This window comes from Pteronotus mesoamericanus, unplaced genomic scaffold (assembly GCF_021234165.1).
Source record: "Pteronotus mesoamericanus isolate MK-2021 breed Mesoamerican mustached bat unplaced genomic scaffold, CSHL_Meso_final scaffold_232, whole genome shotgun sequence".
Taxonomy (NCBI): Eukaryota; Metazoa; Chordata; class Mammalia; order Chiroptera; family Mormoopidae; genus Pteronotus; species Pteronotus mesoamericanus.
Window position 1 is genome coordinate 9,210,942 of NW_026555311.1, and position 26,195 is coordinate 9,237,136.

At 36.0% G+C, this 26,195-nt stretch overlaps 1 protein-coding gene across 1 annotated transcript in view; it reads right to left on the reverse strand.

Annotated features, from left to right (window-relative positions):
- The window catches only part of TET2 (tet methylcytosine dioxygenase 2), a 113,870-nt gene that overhangs the window by 60,672 nt on the left and 27,003 nt on the right, over positions 1-26,195 (reverse strand). Inside the window, exon 2 of the mRNA XM_054591666.1 lies at positions 16,471-16,616. The gene's annotated coding sequence lies outside the window, so the exon portion shown is untranslated. The remainder of the gene's footprint in view (positions 1-16,470; positions 16,617-26,195) is intronic.

Consider the following 26,195-nt stretch of genomic DNA (forward strand, 5'->3'; position numbering starts at 1 on the left):
TTTTGGTCATAAACATAAGTTGAATGTCACTAAGTTTTAAAAGCCCTTTCATTAATTTTTTGAACACATATTTCATGTTCTGGCAATTGATCATAAGATGTTACTATAGAGAACACTGAAATAACCCATTCTTTTCTGTTTTAATGTTATTTTGAAGAAAGTTGATTTTATAAAAAAGGTCTCATGGCATTTTCTGTAAGAATAACTACTCTGTCTTTACTACTACACATGGCAAACATTTATGGTATACTTTTTGGCACATATTTTCAAATCTGTAGTTCAGCTCATTGTTTATTAAGCCTGTGAGTTGAGCACTGTGCTAAGTGGCATGAGAAACACAGTAATGATTGGTCATAGCGCTTCCAGGGAGCTTATTCCTAAATTTAGAGGTAGATCATGGAGTCACAAGCCTCACACAAAGATGGAACTATGAAGACATACATCAAAATGGAGATGATCTTGGTAGAGAGACTTAAGAATTTTTAGGATTTCTTAAGCTGAAGTGGAAGAAGAGAAAATTAGGTGAAGGGAAATGTTTGAGAAAACATAAAAATAAAAGTTAAAACAGAGATTTTAGAGTAACATATCCATGGAGTCTTTGGGAGGGGGAGGGAGAGTGAATAAATATGTTTTCTTGTTTAATAATGGAAGATTAGAACAATAAGATTAAAAACATTAATTCTATTTCTAATGTATTTAGGCTGGAAAAAATAGCACTCAAAAATTAGTCTAAAATATAAATGTGCAAACTAAACTCAAAGTAGCAGGAAGGAAACAATAAAGATTAGAGCAGAAACAAATGAAACAGTGAATCAGAAAATAATAGAAAAGATTAACAGAACTGAGTTGGTTTGTTGAAAAGATAAACAAAATTGACAAACTTTTAGCTAGATGGACAAAGAAAAGAAGAGAAAGGACTCAAATCAATAAAATTACAAATGAAAGAGGAGACATCACAACTGATACCACAGAAATATAAAGGATCATCAGAGACTAATATGAACAACTATACAGAAATGGACTGAACACCATAGAAGAAATGGATAATTCTTAGAAACATACAAACTACCAAACTATATCATGAAGAAACAGAAAATATGAATAGGGCAATAATGAGTAAAGAGACTGAATCAGTAACAAAAAAACTTCCCCAAAACGAAAGGCCCAAATGGCTTCATTGGTGTATTTTACTAAACATGTAAAGAATGAACACCAATCCCTCTCAAACACTTTCAGAAAATTCAAGAGGAGAAAACACTCCCAAACTCATTTTATGAGGCCTGCATTACCCTGGTACCAAAGTCAGATAAGGATGCCACAAGAAAACTGTGGGTCAATATCCTTACTAAATATACATGCCAATAGTCTCAACAAAATACTAGCAAACTGAATTCAACAGTACATTAAAAGGATCATACAGCATAATCAAGCGGGACTCATCCCTGGGATGCAGGAATGGTTCAACATACCCAAATCAATAAATGAGACATGCCACATTAAGAGAATGAAATATAAAAATCATATGATCATCTCAAAAGATGCAGAAAAAGCATTTGACAAAATTCAACATCCATTCACAATTAAAAAAAATAAACCCAACAAACCAAATAAATGGGGAATGTACTTCAACATAATAAAGATCATACACAGCAATTTCAGAGCTAATATCATACAAGTGGTGAAAGGATGAAAGCCTTCCTTCTAATGTAAGAATAACACAAGGGTTCGCGCTCTCACCACTCCCATGCAACATAGCACTGGGAGTCCTAGCAGAGCAATCAGCCATGAAAAAGAAATGAAAGGGATCAGAATCAAAAAGAAAGAAGTAAAACTGTCTTTACTGGCAATGGCATAATTTTATGTATACAAAATTATAAAGACTCCACTATAAAACTGTTGATCCAATCAACAAATGCAGCAGATTCAGGATGCAAAATTAACATACAACAATCAGTAATGTTTAATAAATTAGCTAAAAAAGAATTAAAGAAAATTATTCCACTTATAATAGTATCAAGAACAACAAAATACTTAGGAATAAGTTTAACCAAGAAGGTGAAAGATCTCTACACTGAAAACTACAAAGCACTGAGGAAAGCGAAGAAGAAACAAATAAGTAGAAAGTTATCCCATGTTCATAGACTGGAAGAATTAATATTGTTAAAATACCCACACGACCCAAAGCCATCTTCAGATTCAATGCAATTTCTATCAGGATTCCAATGGAATTTTTTACAAAAGAAAAAAAATCCTAAAATTTATATGGAACCACAAAAGACCCTGAATAGCAAAAGAAATCCTGAGACAAAAGAACAAAGCAGGAGGCATCACACTTCCTGATTTCAAGCAATATTACACAGCAGCAGTAATCAAAACTGTATGGTACTGGCACAAAAGCAGACACATAAACCAATGAAACAGAATCAAGAGCCCAGAAATAAAGTAATGAATATACAGTCAACTAATATTTGACAAGGGAGCCAAGAATACTCAATGGAGAAAAGACATTTTCTTCAATAAACAGTACTGGGAAAATTGGATATTCATATGCAAAAAAAATGAGAGTAGACACTTATCTTACACCATTCAAAAAAAATTAACTCAAAATAGATTTCTACTTTTAGTCCTCAGCGGAGTCCCAATTTAAATTTGCAACTGTCTCCCAGTCATCTGTATATCTAAAACTGAATTCATTATCATTTCAAACTTGTCCTCCCTTGCCTATTTTCTATTAGAGTGAGTGGTAATGTAATATACCCAGTTACTTAAGAAGAAAACTTGGATGTTTTATTCTTTCCTCCCTCTTACAAACATCCCATCAAATACCAGGTATTATTGGTTCTACCTTCTTATTGTCTCTGGAATCCATACATTATCTACATTGTCACTCTTAGTACCATAGTTCTTGCTGTCACTATCTAGTTCCTGGATTACTACAACAATCCATTAAATGGACTTCTTGCCCCTAGTCTTGTTCACCTTCTAACTCCTCTCTATATAAAGTCCACTGTTGAACACCATTACTGCTCTACTCACTCACTTCCCACTCTTCAGTAGTTCCTCTTAGCTCCCAATCCCTTAATATGACCCTAAGACCTTCTTTGTAACCTTTCATCTCATGTCCATTTGCCCCAACCTCTTACTGATACATTTATTATAGTTTCTTTAACACACCACATTCTCTCTTACTTCTGTGCCTTTGCACATGTGGTTTCTCTCACTGTGATAAATCTTACCTCTCTCTACCTTTTCACTAATCTCACTCTGGAGAAATTAACTCTTACTTATTCTATTCAGGTCTTACTATACGCAGTACTTCTTCTAGAAAATTTTGAATGAAGTCATTGGACAGGGTGTTAGATGCTCTCCTAGATGTTCCAAGAACACCTTCTATATTTTCTCACTATAGCACTTACACTATGTGCTATATCCTGCCTATATCCTCATCTGCATCCTCTATCAAACCTAAACTTCTTGCCAAGAGCTGTGTCCGTTGTTTTCACAGTCATAAACATAATATCTAACTCAATAGCTGGCAGAAAGTATTTGTTGAATTAATGATTGACTGTGTATATATATCCTCTTTTCCACTGGTTTATAGGAATTGTAAACACATTCGGCAATTATGCCTTTTAACACAGACCTTTATTTTAGTGATTAAGTGCATTAAAAACTGAAAAAAAAATCTATAAAGAGCAAAGGCACATATATCAGGTATAGCTAGTACATATGAAAAAATAACTACTTAAAACAAGTGACATCTAGTCATTGAATTGGCAATTAAGGAAAAACATTTTTAAAGTCTCTTCCCATACATGTTTATTTTCAACCCAGGTCCCAGTACACAAAAAATAAATCCTAAAAAAACTACTTAGACTACAATTTAAATGATTCAGTTTCTTTTTAAAGCACATTGGCTAAAAAGGTACAAAGACCATACACCAGTAATTTGGAAACCTAAATTCCCTTAGTGATTCCTTCCCTTTGTTATCAACTAACAAGGTTTGCCCTCTAACTCAGTTATTTCTGAACTACCTACAGGCAAATTCCTCAGTCTTATCTACCTTCCCTCTCCAACTTAATGGCTAGCATAGATATGTAGCAAGTACTCGAAATTTTTCTGTTGATTGAATACAAATAGGATATGTATGGTTATTCTTGATAGGCTTCACTATAAACAAACAAACCTGAAATGTCAGCAAAATACCTCAACTAAGTATTTTATGACAACCACAGGGGGATATTTTTAGCACTAGTGTTTCCAGATAAACAGAAATAAACTCTTGAGTTTTCCGGGTTTTTTTTTTTAGAATTGTATTTCAATGTTGGCTACAAGTTTAAGATTTCTGAATTTTCTTGAAGACATCTACTAAAAACATCTTCACTGTGAGAGAATAAAATCACATTTTTAAGTGCATTAAGAAGCACACACACATAAAAGAAAGAAATCTGCTCTCAGACATCTGTTCTACTCCTGTTGTGACAAACCAACCTGACATATGTACTATTTTAATTAAAAGAAAGTTGTTGGAAGTACATCATATCAGGCACAGAGTGTTTAGACCTCTGACCCTGGAAGTCAGTTCAGCTGACTATTTAATGTAAAGATCCAAAGTCAGTGGGTTCTGTGTCCAGGATTATCCAGAGCATCTCAGTCAGGGTAAGAACAGAAATTTCAAATTTCCTACCAGATAGGGGGAAGGCTCATTTTGATCCAGAAATCTGTTATTACACTTGACTCATCCTAGAACAAATTCAAACTTCGAATACTGTTAATCAAGGGCAAACCTCAAATTATATTGTTATAAACTCAATCACCCTGGTTGAATAACTCGTAAGTGGAATGAACACCAAAGGTGAATGTATCAGTAATATTCATGTAGACATTCATTCCAGTATATTCAGTTTGGCTGGATGCAGCCCTTCACTCAAACATACACACCATGCATGAAGCATCTATTTGTGTTTCCGCTGTGTTAGTTGTATTTATTAAATTCCAAACGTAATTAAACTGGCATGCATTTTAATCATTTTCCAGCAGATGTTGAAATTTAATAGCTTTGTCCCTTTATTCCTGTTTATTTCTAAAACACTTATCACTATTTGAATTTGAGATTACATTTGCTGACAGTTTAATTCTTTGGTGGAAGGAGACTGGTTTTAATTGGTACCAAGTTTCCTGCTGTTTCCTCTTTGTTATGGCAGGTCACCATGTCAAAAAAAAACAGGAAGACATCAAAGAATAGAATTAATACTAAATTAATCCCAAACTTTGAGATTAATTGGAAACACTATCTTCTCACCACTGTGCTTTATTGACCTCTTATTTTACTCTTCTTTATCCTATAAGCTAGTAAACAAAACTGGACACTCTCAGCAACTTTTCTATGATTAGAAAAGATTTAAGAAATGTAAAAGGGTTAAGTGGTAAAATAAACATGCCCTAATTAGGTTTTAAAAATTGTTGCATATAAAAATAAGTGATCTCTCTGTGTCCCTTATACTTCAGTTAGTGGCAAGAAAAAAAATAATTAGATGATAAAAGTAAGTGAGAAAACCAGGGTATACCAATTGGAAAACTGATTCTACTGAGAATTCAAAATGTAATTAGGAGGAAAATGTAGGAGAGTCCTGCTCAGTGCTAGGCAGCTAGGCACACTGATGTCTTGAAAAATCAGTATCTTCAATTTTTATAGAAATTTGTTCTACCTGTTGCCACCAAAATAAAAGAATGTTTAAAGCTATTCTGATAGATCTGAAGAGTGAGCTTTATTTATTCCGCTAATGCCTAGCTGTATAACAAAGGTTTTTATCATGATTTCCACAACTCAAAAGGTTGTGGTAGGGACGCCCAGTTCCCTCCCTCCTCTGGAAACACAGAAGTACAGAGTTGCCATCATGACCAATCATTTCAGTTCCTTCTTATGGTCCCTTAACGCAGACACTAAAACTGAAGTCATGGTCAAAGCCAAGTGAACATGCTTACCACTTGTCTCTTCAAACTCCCTCCTCCTTCCTCCTGCAGCATACCAGAGGAGCTATGCAATGCAAGATCTTGCTGAAAATCTGTTGGTTATTCTGGATAAACTTCAAATCATCACAAATCCAGTTTTCTGCACTACAGCTTCATTCTTTACTCTCCTTTTAAGGAGAGTTTCCATGCTTAAAGTTTTTGTGTTTGTGTTAAAGCAGTCTCTTGTGGAATTAAGTTTATTATCCTCACTGGACACTCATAATATGGTACATTTTTGCCTTGTCTTACACATTTACAGCATTAGTTCCTTAACTTTGAGATCCTGTTGAGAATCTTATGAAATCAGCTGGCTCTCTCTTCCTCACAAAACTTAAGTAAAATTTCAAGTGGGCTTATAGAGTCCCTCAAATTAATGCTTAGAATCATTGTCAGCTAACGGCTTTAGCTCTTCAATTTCATTTGAGAGTTCAACTTGAATTGGAAATGTAAAAAAAAAAATTTACTCCAAAACCTTTTATAAGATTTGGCCTATTTTTGTCTTTGTGAGACTGGTTAACAATTTATTCTCTCTCCTTGAAAGCTAACTTTCTATCTTGAATTTCCCTGAAAGTAGCATCCAATATTAAATCCATTCAAGGAGTTAATTTTCATCATGTTCATGAACAAAATTAGACTGGAGGACTTGTAGAGAAGTGGTAACATAAGAGCAGACACCCAAGCCTTCTTTCCAGTAAACAATTGGAATAATATTTAAAAATTGGAAAATATATGCCCTGTCTGGTGTCGCTCAGTGGATTGAGTAGCTGGCCTGCAAATCAAACGGTCACTGGTTTGATGTCCAGTCTAGGGCATATGTCTAGGTTGTGGACCAGAGTCCCAGCAGCGGGTGTGCAAGAGGCAACCATACACTGGTGTTTTCCTCCCTCTCTTCCTCCCTTCATCTCTCTAAAAATAAAATAAAATCTTTAAAAAATTGGAAAATATCCTGCACCAGCACTAAAATACCAGGGAATAGCGCCAGCCGAGAGGCAGAGAGTTAGAGGAACTCCTGGATAACATGTCGATGAATCATTATCAAGGGGCATCACCAGAAATCCGATCATAGCCCCATGCCTAGGTCAGCTGTGGAATGCTGCAGAAAACTAAGAAACCCAATGTGACTGCCCGACACCTCTTACTTTAAGCATGGATTGGGGTAGACAGGGCTAACAGAAGGAGAGGGGGCAACTTTATAATAGAAACCATCCACCCTTGTCCCAAAGCTCAGAGGGAGCTAGAAACCCAACAGAAACCCAGCAGCGCTGAGGTATTTCACTCTGAGCTACTTACTTTTGCCCACCTTACTCTGACAAAGGAAAACTGTCTTCTCAACCAGAAGGCGCCCTCCTAATGTAGAATAGCAAAAGCTAAAAGGGAGGGAGTCTTTGGAGAAAAAGGCATTTTTTTTCTACCTAACCATGAGGCAGCCAAAGGAAGCGGGGTTGGGAAAATAAAACATGCAGGAACTCTCCAAACCGACTCCGTGGGCATGGCAGGACTCTTCTCTAACCTGGCTCCTCATTCACAGTGGGCTCGCCTTGACAAGAATGCTCAATTTCCCCAACTGGCAGGGCCCACTGTAGGAGGGGCCCCCAGGGGGCTGAGCTTTTCCCCACTCCGTGGGCTGAGGCACCAAAACAAAACAAGCAAACAAAAAGTCAGACAAAACCAAATTATAGACCTGGATTAGAGGCTGCGATTAAGTGAAAGAGATACGGTGGCAGATAGAGGGAAAGATACTGCAGGGCTCTGACCTCTGAAGCATATTTTCAACAAACAGAAAAAAGTTTCACAGTGACTATGTTCCAAATGTGCCTCTAACGGTATATTTTGAACAATCTCAGATGATTCTATCACACTCGATGGTAGCAGGTAAGCTGGCCTTCCTTGAAGGAAGTATAAGTAGGGAACAAATACAGAATGATACCAATGGGTGGGGAAAACAAAATTTCAACTAAAAGAGGAAAATAAACATATTACTCCACAGTAGAAGAAAAGCATGCTTTCAGAAACGATTTACTTACTGTCTAGAAATAAATCTTAGGCCTCATGTGCTTTATCCTCCCAAAGAAAGTTTTTATAGGTACTCTTTGAAACAACACATGAATGATTAAATTAGAAAACAGACTGCAATTAAGAAGTTAAGGAAAGTAAATCCAGGTAACAATTTCACAGTGAAATACAAAATAGAATTAAAAGAAGCATCCCCCCCCCCACAGAATTAACACTACAAATAATGAAATTATAAGTAAAGAGTAAGCTGAGGAAGGATTCCTTTCCTTCTTTTTCTAAGTAACTATTTTGCTTAAAGAAGAAATTAAAACTTTAAAAGAAAGAATTTCTGACAAATGGTAATGAATACAGCACATCTCAAAATGCATGGGCTGTAGCCAAATTATACTCAGATGTTTAAAATCCTTTTACTGATAACACAAAATAGAATAAAAATAATTGACATAAGCATTCTAACCCAATAATTTAAGAAAAAACAAAACAAACTCAAAGAAGGGAAAAGTAATAAATAATAATATAATTAATTAATAACAAAAATATATGTAGTAGGCTTAGTAAATGAATCCAGAAATAGATTATTTGAAAAGGAATACATGGACCAATAAAATCACTAAGGCAATTTTTAAAAAACCCCAAAACACATAAATTAGTGTAAACAGAGATGCTGTATCTACAGATACAGAGCCTACTAAAAGAATGATGAAATGCTATATACCAAGAGATTAGAAAATCAAGATAAATCGAATAGGGTTTCAGAGAAATACTGCTGAAATCTGCTCTAAATGCATAAAGCCTAAATAAACTTATACCTTTGGAATACAGTCTTAAAACTTTTCAAATTATTACATCATAATTAGACCGGAGTTCAAATGTTCGCACAGACATATTCTTACAATTTTCCAATAAACATGTAACTCACGTTATTTAAATTTTACAAAGTGCAGAAAAAGGAATGACTAAAGTTCCCTCCATTATGAGTAAATTATTCTGAATAACTGGGAGCACTATTTTTTCTATTGATGGTATACCTGATATTATATGCTGTCCACATTTTTAGGCATAGGTAGCACATTATTCAATTGAATAATAAATGTTTAGTATGTACTAAGGATTCAAGGCTTTTGTCCCTAAGGAAGAAAGATGCTTAAAACATCATAAGGAAACAATGTAATTAGCTTTCTAATAACTATTATAACATGTTTTGGAAACAGAAAAGAAACTAAATTGTCCTTAAGGAGTTGGGGATGACTTTACAGAGGTAGTGTGTTTCTTATTAAAATTAAAACTTACTCAAATTTTGCCATTGTAGTAAATTAAATTTTTAAAATTTCTAAGAATTGAATCATCTTGAGAATGTAGAACTTTAAAAAAAGGAACAACTTAAACACAAAGTATTCAAAGAAAACTATTTCTTACCTTTAAAAGTATGAAACTGAATAAAGGGAAAGATCCCTTCTGCATTGCATTTTGCCCTTTACCCGCTGTCCCCCTTGGACCCCCTGCCCCCAGCAGACCCCACACTGTTGTCCATGGCCCAGGAGCCCTTTTCCCTATTTGCTTACCGCCACCCCCGTAACTGTCAATCCGCTGAGCTATCTGGTTATACACTTACACACTTTTAATAGATATATACCAAAAGGCTATATATTTTTGTCCTAGTTGCAATACATGCCCAAGTATTCAATTTGCATTTTATATGGGGAGTGTATTTACCTTCCTCTAAAGCTGTGGCTTTTGACACTCACTTTACCTGCCTGATTAGGGAACCTGGAGCTCTGCAAGCTTGCACACATTCTCAGCTCTGTCCTTATAATATCACAAAGCACCTGGACAACAAGGCTAAACATATTGTCTCTCACAAGACCTACATTTTCAAGTAACCTGACCACTTTCAAGTACAGTCTTTTACTTGAGAGTGAACAGCAGAACAAAACAAAAACTGCTTAAAGTTGCAGGTTTGTTATGCAAAAGGTTGATTAATAAACTTTTAAGAAATGTTTTCGTTCTCAATAAATAGGTTATTTTTAAAAAAGAAAATCTATCTTCAACCAAACTTTCTGGAAGTTTCAAAACATTTCCTGACTTCATAACTCATTAAACAAGGTCTTATGCGTGTTTATTCATCAAAATTGTCATCCAATAGACATTAAATATCCACAACAGCTTTCAAATTTCTCTCCCTATAATAAAACATTTATGTTCATCAATAACTCTGGAATTAGAATGCTAAATGAATCCCTAAAGTCTCTGAAATAGCCAACAAAAGCACAAATCCCAATTGTAATAAATTTAGTTTGGGGAGGATACTTAGGGAAAAAACACTTAGTATCAAATGGTACTTATAAAATATTGTAACAACAACTGAGCATCTCTGAGGTTCAAGCTCTGAAATAATGTAATTTTGTATATCAGATTACCATGCCTCAGCACTTGAAGTTCCAACTATCTACCCTCCACAGTTCCCCGCCCACCCCCCGCCCCACCTTTCTCCTCATCTCAATGAGCAGATGCTATATCAATTTTAAGAGGGGGACAGAGGGAACAAAGAAAAGATAAAAAGATGACAAAGTGAATTCATTCTTTCGAAGAGTATGATTAAGTGTCTACTACATAACCAGACACTGCGCACAATGTTAGGTACAGGAAGGTAAGGTACAGCCCTTGTCCTAGGGGTGTCTGAGTTTATAGAGAAAACAGGCACAGATGACTACAGTAAGTGTGATGTTGAGAAACAACGGTGCCACAATATGAGGTTTTGCTGATGGGAAACCTGAGCTGGGTATTTAAGGAAAGGAGAGGAACAACAAATATAAAGACTTAGAATGAGTGAAATAAGTTCTGTTCAAGACCTATAGTTAGGAATAATTACACCCTGTAATCTGAGGAACAACATGATGCCAAGGAGGTTGAAGAGTAATCAGGAGCCAGACAACAATATCAAGCACAGAATTTGATCTACTTCCTGTAGGCCAGTGGGGTTTTAAACTGAGTTCTTTATATACCATAGCTTCACAGACCTGTTCAAAGCCACACTGGCTGGACGTGGGTAGGCAGGTGGTCCTAAGCACCCCCACATTGCATTGACCATCTCTGCAATGACCAGATAAACTCCATTTTAACTGAAAAAATTCCATGGGGTGGGAAGGAGGAACATCTACTGCTTTAACAAAGTTTGACAATGGGTATCCATGAAAGGGTATTTAAGAAGGGGTTAGATTTGTATTAAGAATGAGCACACTGGGGCACATTAAATTGACCATCAAAAAACAAAAAGGAAGAACAGAAGTAGAGAGAACAATAAAGATCTGATTAATTCATGGAAAAAGGAAATTCCAAAAAGTAGCATGAAGAATTATATGTGGATAAGCTGGATTTGACGGTATGGTAGGAAAGAAAGGTAGAAGTCCTTGCCAACAAGTTCAATGTTCTCAACAAAGAAGGAAACAAGCTGGCTTAGAGGATATATGGAAGGATGTTGTGTGCACATGTGTGCACAGGTATGAATGTGGAGGGAGATTCAAGATCTTGAGAAAATGTCCAAGGTTTTTTGGGGTTTTTAAAGTCCCTCCAAGACCCCCACTAACATTCAAGAACTGTATGTGCTGTGATTTGAGAATCACAAAATTGTTATACATATATACAACATTAACTATATGATCACAGATTCTACCAGAAACCTGTTACTTGTTCTTCTAATCTTCCCAGCTTACAAAAAGCCAAAATAACACACTATTTTCACATTTTTAGGAAAAGGTTAGGTCAGAGTTAACATCTGTCAAGATGGATAAACATTTCTAGTACCTTCATTTACACTAAAACTTTCTCTCAGAATACAAAGTCTACTCACCAAGACCCTCGTTTTTGTTTAAAATATCCTATGAGATCAGTGGAGGCAACTGATACTCCACCTTTTGGAAGGGAAACTGAAACACAAGAATGATGAGAATAGCTTCCATAGGGTGCATTCTATGTTAGCAAGGCTTACTTGTCTGAAATGCAAAGTACATGTCAAATGCAGACAGGCATTAGTACCAAAAGTGCTACAGGGCTATTCGTGAACGTAGGGATTGCCAGAGTTCTCAGGAGAATCCCATGAGAGTGTCAGTAGTCTGCCATAATTCAGTCTCTTGGGACACAAAGACTTTGAGACCAACTTGGGACTGAAAATATACATAAGACACCACCACATCTGACGAAGGTTTTGTTTTTACACAGTTGAGTCATGACTTGTATCATAATGTGGCATATGAGATGGAGAGAGTAAGGACATGTATAAAAACTTTTAAATAGAAAAATAAACATTTTCTCTTTTAAATACATTTCTTCTCACTTGCCAGATAATTCTATTTTATTAACAACAAGAAGACATTAACAAATAGATGGGTAGCAGAATAATTTGAAGAGTGCAGTTTGAATAGCACTGCATTAAATAGATAATTTTTGTTTAAAGTCCTATGAGTCAAAAGATACACTAATAAGGCTTATTACAACAAGGAGCACTGATTTCAGTTTATAAGACTGATCTTTAAGAAAGCAGCATTTGATAGCTTAATTTTAAAGTCTAGGTAGTGATTTAAATTTGCAATAACAGAAACCACTTTTCTTCTGAGAGATAAGCAGAAAAAAAGTACAATGATAGAAATACTTATTCCATCTCAAACTATTGAAGAGAAAGAGAGATGACTTATTTTAAATCAGGAAACATCAACAAAGACTAGATTGGAGACTCTAAGCATATATATAATAATGGCCCTCTTCTAAGTCCTACCAATGCTGCTTTGACCCTTTCTAAACAAAGATCTGTTTCATGAAAGAGGGTAAAAATGTCCCCATTAATTACAAGAACAGCTAAACACAATGCTAATGGCATTTGCAAACCTTCTAACTCTATTCTCCACGAGCAAGCTGGCAAACCAGACGTCTCTGTCACTCTTTACAGCCTGCACCGACAAGGGTGGCAGGAGGCTCTCAAAATGGAAACCTGCGGCCAGTGCAGGTTTTGTCATTAGCTCATGACATGACCTCAGGCAAGTCCGGTTTCACCTCTGGGTACCCTAACTTCCCCATTTCTTTTAGTGCCAACACGTCATTGGTCATTTTAAAACCTGAAGAGAAACTTTGACTCCTCCTGTATCTCCCGTGTGCAAATCCCCCATAAAATCCTCACGATTTTTCTTTAAAATATATCAAATCTATCTTCCTTTTTCAGTCTTATTATCATAATCTGTGTTCTCAATCTCTCATATCACTCTATTTCCTCCATCTCCCAATTCTTCTTAACTTGTCAAAATAATAACTTTGTTAAAGACTTGGAACACCTTATTACTTACTGCTTCAATTGTTCCTCAATATTTGTCAGATAGCATGTAATGATTTTAAGAATGGCTTTAAGATTTTACAAAATTTGGCTTCACCTGCTTTGCCATCAGCTCTTCTACTGCTTGCCACTTCTGCACAAGAAGACAACCTGCTCCTGCCCCTCCCCTGGGCCCTGTGTCTGGTAGACCCCTGCCCTCAAAGCCAACATCCTCAGTTCATTTCACCTCATGCTGTTTCTTCTCCACCTGTCTCTACTGGCATAGTGTGTGTGTGTGTTGTTTGTGAAAAAAAAAAAAATACTTCAATTAGAACTTTTTCCTTGGAGTTCTTTTTTTAGCATTACTGAGATATAAATGACAAACTGTAAGATTAGTATATATAATGTACAGTATAATACTTTGATATACATATGTATCTTGTGAAAGAACTTCACCTCATGAAGTTAATTAACACATCATCACCTCACATATTTACCCTTTTTTTTTTTTTTTTTTGGTGAGAACAGTTAAGTTCTACTCTCAGCAAATTTCAATTATATGGTACAGTGTTATAGTCACCATGTTATACACCCTCAGACTATGCTCATAACTGAAAGTTTATACCTTTTTACCAATTATCCATATTCTTTTTATCCTTCAAGATTGAGGCCACAACCTGCGACATTTTTTTGCAGTCTCCTCTGTTTTACTCTAGACAAACTGTGCTATTCCTTGAACTTCCAAAGTTCTTACCTGTATCACTTGGGTATATGGGTAAATGTTTATTGGTGGAATAAGATTAAGTTGCGTAAGATGCTCTGCTTCTCTTTGATTCATCAGGAAAAGCTTCTACTATTCTAAGTCTTTGTGTCTTTTCTAGCTGGAATACTCTTTACCATGTAAGTTTATGATTATGTTTCTATTTCTTTTTCACATTTTTACTAAAAAAATAATCTCATGGGGTCTTTCTTGATTACTCCATCTTCAATCACTACCTCAACATCACCCCAATTTCTTTTTTCTACTTTTAAATTCCTATGCTTAGAACTTCTTGATATTTAACATACTACATACATTTTTATTTACTTATCTTGTTTATATCTGTTTCCCACTCCAGATTCTAAGCTAAACAAGGAAAAGAAAACTTTTATCTGTTTTGCTCATTAATGCATTCTAGTTCTTAAAGAGTACCTGGTATTTGATAGACACCCAAGGAATACTTTTTAACTAAATTGACTATTTAAAAAACTGAAAGCAGCATTAATAATAGTAATTAATAACAAAGGCTAATATAAAATTGAGAACTTACTATGTGCCAGGCCCTGCAGATATCATCCATATATTATATGATCCCATTAGTATTAACTATGACCTATTTGCCAAGTAAAAGAAGGCTTAAAGAGGTTAAATAATTTCCTGAAGAACATATAGCTAATAAGTGTTACTAAAATATAAGCCCTAGACTTATTTGCTACTGAAAATGAGCCCTAAACTGATCTTATCCAACTACAAGAAAATAAATGTAAACTAAGATTTTTTTCACCTGAGCATTACTTCTAAAATCTTTTTTTTTTTTTTACATTCAGCTAATACTTTAAGGTCCTGACCTCATTTCTTGTTGATGATTTATCTTACACTTTTCCATAAACTTCTGCACCTTCCTATTTACCCACCCTTTGCCTCCAAAAAGATAAAATCCTATGACTTCACTAAAGAGATAAAATTTTTGTTTTAAAAATTTCTTTCAGTTCTTAAGGTCAAGTACAGAGTGAGCAGCCTCAGTCCTCACAGCGAGAGGCAAAGCATTCACGAAGGGAGGAGGGGAAAAGCAAAGAATGCTTTATTCATAATTACCTAAGATTTTCCAGCATGAGAGGGGAAAGAGGAAGTCTATTTTCAGTGACAATGATTACTCTAAAAACATTAGCATGCAAGGGGAAAATTTTCATTCTGAGAGTTACTACAGTGCTGAGTTCTCTTTCCCTTACTTAATATTCCCAGGCCAGAGAGGTAATCTAGGCAGAGGCACTTGCCCTGTGTCTCGAAAATGGCAACATCCAAGAATCATGGGAGTTTAACTGAGGACACCCTGGAAAGGACTTCTCAGCACCAGGTCTGTCTCTAAGAAGTATCAAGTAGCAGAGTGCACACTTACATCCTCAGAAGCCTGGAGTGAGGGCACAGATTATAGCTTCGTGAGCCTTCTGGGGAAGCAAAGCTGATTTACTTGCTAAAGGAGTTACAGAAGGAAAAAAAAAAAAAAGCCTCGCTCTACCTTCTTTCTCTCTAACTTCCATTTTCTTTCCTACAAGGCCCTCCTAACTTTAACTGGTTTATAGTAAAGACAAAGCTATGTATGGTAGAATTCATTCTAGTCTTCATCTGAAATATTTTGGGAAAAAAGTACACCAGTTACCTACTTTTACTCATCCACATAAGGGATACTGATCTGAGAAATAATCCTTATGTTGGGACATTCGTTAACAGGCCAGTGGCATTCAGAACCAAATTGAACTCTATTAAGATCAACTGTAAGAACATGATGTAAAAAGTATTTTTTGTCTACCTCTCTGTCAATCTTCTACGTTTTTTAAATCATGTATAAAAAGATCATGTGACATATGACATAGGCTTTCCTGAGTTCTGTCATTTTATACTTTACTTCTCCACTAGTTCTCTGGAGCCAAATTGTCATGAAGCCCCGCTGCCTATGCACAGCAGGTGCTCACTTTTCAGTCCAGAAAATGACCACAATCACCAGTTTTCTGGTCCTCAACAAGACTGAGACCAAGTGGCCATGGTGATATAAAAATGGACAGGAGAAATCCTGGGGCAAATGGTTCCAGGAATCACATTTCTCCACATTTGTGGTTCTATCTGAATGGTTGTTATCTCTTTAAAATTCACAGACATTGAGAATCTGATGAAAGTCTTTTCTCCAGAAAAATGAAGTGTATTATACAAAACTCAGCACATAACTTTGAGGGATTCAGATTTAAACATTTAAGCCATGTGTCTAAAGCATAGATAATAAAGGCCTTTGAGAGAGTACAGAGTAACTTAGAGTTGAGCTCGGAAGACACATTTACCATTAAACTGGGAATAAACTTCTAGCAAACCAAGCACCAACTGTCCCCACTGTCTTACCAGCAGCTCTGTCCCTCACTGCTCCTCCTGGATCATGGCCTGTTGGCTGCTGCTGAGCCCATCTCCTGCATCCAAGCGTGGTCACTCAACAGGAACAAGGGCAAGTAAACAATCTTAAGAGGGTCTGCTGCTGAATGTTGGCCAGCCTGGGAAAGACACAGAGTGAATATTTTTAAAGTTAGCAAAAAGGAACAAGGCATGCACATCTGGTATGAAAGCTATTATGTAGAGTTTAAAAGATTTAAGATGTCCATAATTGGCTATTTCCACTACACCATTGGCTGTTAAAAAAAATTACGGTTGGAGGATCTTTCTCAAAGCAGTGCAACTCCCTAATGCATGACAATAACATTGTCTAATATTTGTAGAGCACTTTGCAAAGCCCTAAGCATCTCTGCCTGCTTTTGTGCTCCTCACATCTTGATTGTGATAATCAATTAGGCTTGAGACCTTTGGCTTAGAGTCCTTCATCTGTGTAATCAAATGGCTCTCGGTGGTGGTTGTAACAGTATTACCTGCAAGTGAAGCTGAGGCCTCTGGGCAGATTGTGATTTGCTGGGCTAAAACAAAGCCTTATTCCCCAGGTTATTCTAAGGTGCAGCCAGGATTGAGAGTCATTAGTTTAAACCCCTGTACTTGCTGAGATGTAGCACTAACTTAACCCATAAATGGCAAATATTTATTCAGAATATCACTGTATCAAGGCAATATGCAAAAGAATAATAACATGTGGCCCCTTTAATTGAGCCGGTGAGCCTGGACACACACTTTTAAAATATCACCTAACAGAGTATATAACCAAATATACATAACTAAAGTGCACTGGTCAAGATGTCGTAAAAATCCTGAGTTCCACAAAAAGTAGAGATTACCATCCATGAAATAAAGGAGGAAGTTGAAAGCATGGTTTCGGAAAGTCTCCTGAGTTCTAAGGGCAGGGCGAAATTCAGAGAAAGACAGAGAGGAACAGGAAGAGAGCACTTTCCAGTCAGACAGAGCTGTAAGAATATGTACAGAACATTGAGGGAGAATATAAAGCCCATTCTGACTAGGGATTTCTATGAAGGAACATTGTAAGCTTTGGAGAGGCATATTTGAGTCAGAACATAAAGAGCATTGGTAAAATGGCTAAGGAAGTCAGGCCATTTCTCCAAATATCTGAAAACATTATCTGGAATAGTCTTGGAAGCTGTTGAAAGCTGGTATCCCAAGGGGTCTTAGTAAATTTACTGAGTTCTTAACAAATGTTAGACACAGTGCTGGATGTATTACATGTGTTACCTCATCTAACACAAACAGCTGGTGAGATAGTTATTATTATCCCTATTGTACCGAGTAAGATGGGAGGTCACTTAATTTTCTAAAGTTACATAGCTAGAAATAATAAGCTGAGACAAGGGCATACGGCTCCTTTAGAAACATGGCATCATGTGGGGTTTTAAAAGTTGAGATTAATTCACAGATCATAAAATGCATCTCTTTAAAATATACAATTCAGTATTTTTAGTACATTCAAAAAGTTGTGCCATTATTGCCCCTACCTAAAATCCAGAACAATTTCATCATTCCTCAAATAAATCCAGTGCCCATCAGCAGTCAGTTCTCATTCATCCCTCCTCTGGCTAATTGAATTTCTATCTCTATGGATTTGCCTATTTTTGATATTTCAGATAAATACAACCCTGTAAAATCTGGCTCTTTGTGTCTGGTTTCCTGTACTTAGCATAAGGTTTCCAAGGTTCATCTTCATGTTAGTGTGTATTATTATTTCATTTCTTTTTATCGGTAACATTCCACTGAATTGGTGTATCACCCTTCACTGTGGATATTTGAGGTATTTCTTCTTTTGGCTATTGTAAGTAATGATGCTATGAACATTTATTTACATACAAGTATTTTTTACTGTGGTAAAGTATATATAATATTAAATTTACTGTCTTAACTTATCCTACGGCATTAAATTATTCACCATCCATCTTGAGAACTTTTCCATCTTTTCAAACCAAAACTCCGTACCCATCAAACATTAACTTCCCATTTTCCCCTCCCCAAAGCTCCTGGCAAATGTAATTATACTTCCTGTCTCTATGAATTTGATTTTTCTATATACCTCATATAAGCAGACTCATGCAATATTTGTCCTTTTTTGACTGGCTGTTTTATTTAGCACATGTCTTTTAACATTCATCCATGTTGTAGCATGTGTCACAATTTCCTTCCTTTTTTTCCATTTACTTTTATTAGCATTTATTTTATGCTGAATTTACTTCTGGGGCTTAATAGTTTGTTTCTTCAGTTTCTTCCGGGATATTATTTTCTCCTGTGCAACCTCCCCTTCTGGCCCAGGAACAATCTGCTCTTTTTCAGTAAGTTCATCTCAGTGTGGCTGTGGCAGGGAGAGCTCGTGTGTGGCCCATGAGCTCTGTCAGTTCTGTTCTGCACCTTGGGAGCTTTGTTCACCTGGACATGCTCAACGACCAGAGAACCTACATCTAAACCCTTAAGTTCAGCATTACTCTCTGCATTTTTAAGCATGTGCAGCAAAAATTCAGGAATCTTTTCAGGCCACTGACCCTGTGCCCAGCCCCACTGTTTGGCCTGGGCATACCTACCAACTCTGCCACTGTAATAACAGAGTGGCACACGTTGCTTCTGTAAGGTGACATCCTAAAGATACTTGCTTGCTTTTCAAATATGCATGCCTTTGATGGCCTCAGTAGTTTCACGAGTGTTCAAGTGAACAAGAAGATTTGAACCTCTTGCTTTGCATGACTCTGTGGGATTTTCTTGGTCAAGTGTATAGCAGACAATTATCAGAGGCCACCTCTGGCCACTCACAGGAAGAGCTCCTTACGTTTTTAAGGCTGAATAGTATTCCATTTATGTATATATTACATTTTGTTTATCCATTCCTTTGTTGGACATGGGTTACTTCCACCTTTAAGTTATTGTGAATAATGCAGCTTTGAACATGAGCATTCATTATTAGAAGTCTTTGTGTGGGCCTAGGTTTTCAACTCTTTTGGGAGTAGGAGTCTTAGGAGTCGAATTGCTGGGACATATGGTAATTTTTTGTTTAACCTTTTGAGGAACTGTCAAACTGTTTTTGCAAAGTGGCTGTACTATTTTACATTTCTATCAGCAATGTATGAGTGTTCCAATTTCCCCACATCCTCACCAACAGTTGTTATTGTCTGTCTTTTTTATTATAGCCATTCTCATGGGTGTGAAGAAGATTTAGGTGTTAACATAATATAAGCGAGATATTAACTTACTGCAGTAGTTCAGACATAAAATGGTAAGAGAATGAGAGGGCTCCAGAGGAAATGAAACAAAAGGATCAAGCAGAAAAAATATTACTGATTGAGCAATGACTGGACTTTAGTAACATTCTAGATATAGGAAAAAAGTCTCAATTACAGTAAAGTTTTGAGTTTGCTAGCTTGAAAGAATGATGGAATTAATCAGAGAAATGGATAATTCTAGAAAGAGATCTGAAATGACAAAACAAATTCCTGACATGATATATTTGGGGAAGCTACGTAATCCAAAGACATACAATAATTATCAGACGGGCAAAATTCAGGAGGTGGGGTTGGAGACAATGAAATATGTGTTGCTTTTAGAAAGGATTAAAGAAGAATTGGTTCCACTGGAGAAGGGACGTTGCCTGTAAGGCCTTAGATTCCGAAGGCTGGGTTTAGAAACTTAGGGACCAAACACTGAGGAAGGCAAAGCAACAGAGCTCTATACTTGCCTTCCTATTTTCCGTTTAAAACTGTAAAATAAAACTGAAATGGTAAAAATAACATTCTTTACCTCAGAGTTTTATTGGAACTTTAGCTGTAAGTCCCTTGAGTTGGTATGAGATGTCTACCTGTACATTGGGGGCGTCCAGAGCAGCGGTGCCCTTGGTCGGGACGGTGCGAGCAGCTGAGCGGGACTGCCCTCTGAGGGCTGGCACAGGGTCGGGAGTCCGAGAGCAAGGAGTGTCCCTACAAGCAGCTATCGGGCTGGCTGGGAACCAAGCTGGCAAAATATCAAGGAGAAACGTGAAGTTCCAGTTTTCTATGCCTCAAACAACCCCGTTATAAAAAGAGGCCATCTGAACAAATAGAATGTACACCTGTAAGAGACCACAGGTCTCCTGTTAGAACACAGTTCCTCAGTGGTCACAGTCCTGGCTTTGTTCAGTTTTGGAATGTCTCCAATAAGATAATATTCAGAAATCAATACAGTGATGACTCGTGAGCTTCAGTACCTGTTTTGAAAGAGTTCAATGATACTATGTAGGGGGCTATGATAAATGTTCTCAAAGAAGCTGCAAAATATTGACAATTAGCTTATGCATTGAGTTTTCCCAAGGACATGGAAAACTGGATTATAAGAAAAAATCGCTTAGAATGTAAAGCGTAATAAATACGAAGGGTAACTGTTGCTGAAGACAGGTCAAGATATGAGGCAGAGAGGCAGAGAGAGAGAGAGAGAGAGAGAGAGATCTAAGAATAAAAGCCTGTAAGTTCATTTTAAATTTTAAATGTTCTTACCCCCACACACATATCCATATTTTTAATTAAATGAAATAAACCTCACAGTCAAAGTTGCAATCTCACTAAGGCTATGTGGTTCCAAGAGAAGTTTTTCTTTGTTCTCCTAAACTGAAACCTATTCTGGTATATTTTATCTTCCTCAACTCTTCGCTGTGTTTTAAAAGGTAATATGAAGTGGTAGGTGAAGGCAGAGACAAATGTATTTGAAAAAAAAAATATTCACTTTAAAAAATAAAAACAACAAAAATTTAAAAAAGGATAATATGTACTGTCTATAATATTTTTCAGAATGGAGATAAAAAAATAAACATAGCTAAGATTCATTGAATGTCTTAAGTCATTTAGGCCTCAAAATACTATGGGTCGTGTCACTTTGCACACACTTTGTAGGTGGGGCAGGACTCCAGAGCCTGTGCACTTTTCTCTACCAGGCCTAACAGTCTCCACTGGCTGAGTTTCAATAGAGAGAACATTTTATTTTGGTTACAGGTAAGTTATTCTATATTTCAAACCCCAGAAGCAGATACTTTCTCTCAAAAAGTACATATGACTTTTTTTACAAACCAGTCATCCCACCTATAAACATGTATGTATCAATATGAGCTACACATCATGTATAGAAATTTTTCTTTGGGGCCTCGAATACATTGTCCATTCAACAAATGGATCTATCAATGATCAAAAGTCATTAAATACCTACATTATAAATGGGACTGTTATCTTGTTAGATACAATCCTTCTTTTCCCCTGCCTCTTCAAAGCTTCAAAGCAATAGGTGTTTCCTCCTGTTGGGATGCTGCCTTCGCTGCTCCCCAGTTCAGTGTGATCCTCCTCCAGGTCCAAATGGGGTGAGACTAGAGTTCCCTGAACAGGAGGTTACTGACTTCAGCAGAATATGCCCACAAAATGGTCTTCTTCCCCTTTCTCTCTCTTCTCTTCCTTCTCCTCCCCTCCCCTCTCCTTCCCTCTCCCTCTCTCTCCCCCCAACCCCAACACAGACACACACACACACACACACACACACACACACACTCTCTCTCTCTCTCTCTCTCTCTCTCTCTCTCTCTCTCTCTTTCTGCAAGTAAATGATCCCAACTGTATGGTGCCGAAGGGAAGTGCTATTTCAGAATGTCAGCCACTTGGCAGCCATGGCTGTTCTATTAATTCTTTAAAAAAATCACTACAGCAGTCAAAGCTCTAGGAAGGAAACTAAAGGAAGTCCTTTTGCATACTTACTCCCTGCACTTTCTAACACATTTTTCCTTGGTGACTTCAAGGAAAAATTCAGTAAGTGTTTACAGAACAAATTCCACTAAGAAAAAAACAAATCTGCACCAAACAAGATTGTTTCTAATCAACAGCCCTTATGGATCTAAAATTGCCAATGAAAGCTAAAATATTAGGTAGCAGTTATAAACTGGCATAGTATTTTCATTGTACAAAGAAATTATTTAAGAATCAAACAGAAATGGAGAAGTACAGGTATGAATTCATTTGGCATTGTTTGTAGATTTATCAGATCAACTTCTGTATCTTCCAGAAACAATCAAAAAAGGGGGAGGGGGATGAAGAAATAAATATTTTTAAAAATCAAGATTGAAAACCCATACTAGAGGAAAATATTGAGTTAAAATCAAGCAAAAAAATATATAAATATGCTTTTGGAAACATACATTATTATGACACTCATTGCATCTGGAAACAAACACTCTTACACTTGCTAATACAAGACCTCTTTGGTCAGAGGCTGGGTTTTTATAAACCAGTTGAGATGTGCCCGGTATCTTAACTCTGTGAAATGCCAGTACAAGAATATGGTTTATTTTTCATCCACTAAAACAGGAAACATAATTCTCTACAACAGAACTGCCATCCTAATATCTAAACATTTGGGGGATCCCCTCTAGAATTTACATGTAATGAAGGAAAAGAAAAGGGGAAAGGAGAAAAAGAGGTAAAGAAAAGTGTGCGTATTGATTTTAATGGTTCATTTATCACTTCCTGTTTCTCCACACAAGGAACTTTAGGTATTGGTGATTATATTTATATAGTTGACTGCAGAACAATTATTCTACTTGGAGCTAAGCTTTGAGATGAATCTCAGAAGAAACTTCTCTCCCATAACTCTCATAAACCCATAAGCAAACTAAGGAAGTAGGCAGGTAAAAGAGATAACCAGGATATAAATCCATCTCAGGTTCTAATGCTGATACTTTTACTCCATAACTTCATGACCCTCAGTCATGACTATAAAATGTTGAACTGTTGTATCTCTGTTCCAGATCAGGTTCAGGGCTTTATGATCCTAAGACTTAGAGATCTAATTTGATGCTGACAGAAAAAATACATATATATGAAAAAGAGATATTGCACAAATGAATAAGATATAAAAACATGAGCAAAATTTATATTGATAGAATTTTCCCAATTTAAATTTCACTTAAATAATATTAAAACTTTATAATGAATAATCCTTAAATTGTGATATGTAACTGTAACTGATAGTCATAATGCTAATTATGCATTCAAAAGAAATTTTTACAATGTATATTCTATTCCTTTAGATAAAGTAATTTTATAAGTGATGTAATGGAATTTTCAGAGTAATGAGGTTACTACCTCATTTGGCTCATTTAGACTGAACTGCTAATTACATCCATTCATAACAGTAATAGATTGAGAATCGATAAGTTGGTATACTGTAAGTGCTTTTTAAAAAACTGCTTCAAACTATAATATTAACCTAGATATTTAAAAAATGAATTCATTTTCCCCACTCTTCAGGAAAATTACTAGGTATATAGTAACCTCACCTTCCCATTTCTTTAAGACAGATGGGAAGTAAAAGAATACATTTTTAAATCTATTAATTATGATATAAATCATTCAATAGCCCAGATAGTATCTTCATGCAAGGGTGCTTTAAATCATATGAGCTATATGAGTGAAGGTTTAAAGCCATTACATTAATAACATCAATACAAATATCAAAGGATCAATGAAAAAAATTCTGATGCTTGATGAGATGGCAAATAATACATAAAATGAAAATTTTATACTATATATAAAGCTGCCAACGTTTGAATTATTGCTATTTTTAAAAATCAACATTACTTGAGCTATAATACTGTCTACATTTTGCATTCTAAAATTTTAAACAAGTCAAATCTTATTTCCAATAAAAAGGCGAAGAAGAAAGAAAAATTCTGGAAATTACCCAAAGATTCTAATTGTACCTTGTTCCTTAAAATGGAACATCATACTCAGATTTCAAAACACACAGAAAAACTCCAGTGTTATGATTACCTGGATTGTTAAAAATTAAATATGCATTTTGCAAAACTGAGTCACTGAAATACTTCTATCATAAGATACTCTTAAAAACAGTTTAGTAAACATCAAGTTAAGAGAAGTGATGATTCTCTTTCAATACACAGGAGTGATAATCAAAATGTTAACAGCCAGCATGTCAAAACCATGGGTTCGAGTGCTGCAGGAGGGTCCCAGAGGCTACCTACAGGCCAGGTTATTATAGCTGGTGGATCGTGGGGAGGGTCAGGAAGTCAGGAGGAGAGAGCTGCGGTGGCTCAGGGCAGCAGAGTTCTCCAGCTGCCCTGGCAACGTTTCAGTAACCGTCAGGAGAGCCACGCTCGGGTCCACCTGCTGCTTATCAGCTCTGGCTGTTTATATGAATTTTACAAGGGATAAAAAAAGGCATTAAGTAAATGTTAAATTTTTTTGCAAATCTACCACTTTTTATCGGCAAAAATGTAACTATTAACTTTGGCAATGGCCAGAAAACAATATCATGGGGAAATCTGATGGAAGGAAAGAAAATTAAAAATGAAAGGTTTTTTTAAAAAAATTTTTCAAACTTAACTATGAAAATTATATTAAATATTTTATGATAATTTTTAAAGTCTTTAAATATAAAACTATAAAGTTAAACCTTTAAGTAATGACCAGGATGGCAAAATTGAACTATATTTCTCCCTAACGATACTTAGTATAAAAAACTGTATCTTCAATCATACATAAGCCTAGAGAGTCATATAAATGAGAAATCCAAATAGATACTTTAGTAACAAAACTTTGACATAATATTTTCAATAAGATTATCATTTTCATATTAAACTGGGGTTTCATGTATTAATTTCTTGGGTATGCTGTACAACTATTGCTACTAAGAAGATAAATGATTTCTTATTAACAAGCATATCATAAAAATAAAGAAATAGCAGCATAATTTAAAAATATTTAATGCCATGTTAGGGCTGTAGGAGGTGGTCCATATAGAAGCACATTTTCGAAAAATGTTTTAAATCATTCTTTAACTAAATCTTCTAAGTAAAATATACCAATCTAAAGGGACAGGAATTCGTTGTTGTTGTGCTCTTGTTGAGAGGGATTAAAGTCACCTAGCAATCTCTGTGTTGCAGAAACCAAAATAAGAGCTGGTTGTCTACTACCAGTTCCTCTAATCAGAAGAGTATAAGCAAGTAGAGAAGCACTGTCAGTGCTATGGTGCTCTGACAAACATTTTTCATGACATAACAAAGTAAAAATCATTAAGAAGTTTCCCAGGAAAAAGAAAGCCTCTAAAAGCATATTAATTGTAACCAAAATGTAGGGTTTACAGATCACTCAGACAGAGACACATACACACTCCAAAAATGAAAATAAAAAAAGACTTGGCCAAAAAGTACATAGATCTTGGCTTTGAGAGAGCGGTTGGTAATAGGAACTTTTTGAAGGTCTTTAAAATATTCTAGATAGAAATATGAATGAGCATAATAATAAATAATAATGTATAGAACCAGAGATTTTTGGACTTTAATAGAGACAAGGAATAAAATTTTTTTTTAATGAGCCTTTTTCTAAAAAAGATTATTTATTTATTTGTTTTTAGAGAGGGGAAAAGAGGAAGGGAGAGAGGGAGAGAAACATCAATGTGTGGTCACATTTCACACGCCCTCTGCTGGGGACCTGGCCTGCAACTACACTGGGAATTGAACTGACGACCCTTTGGTTCGCAGGCCGGCACTCAACCCACTGAGCCACACCGGCTAGGGCAGGAATAAAAATTTGAGTTATCAAGAATGATAAAAGGATAATACAATTAGAATGTGAAATATAGTTTGTGATAGTGATAAATAATAAAGAATATGTTTCGGA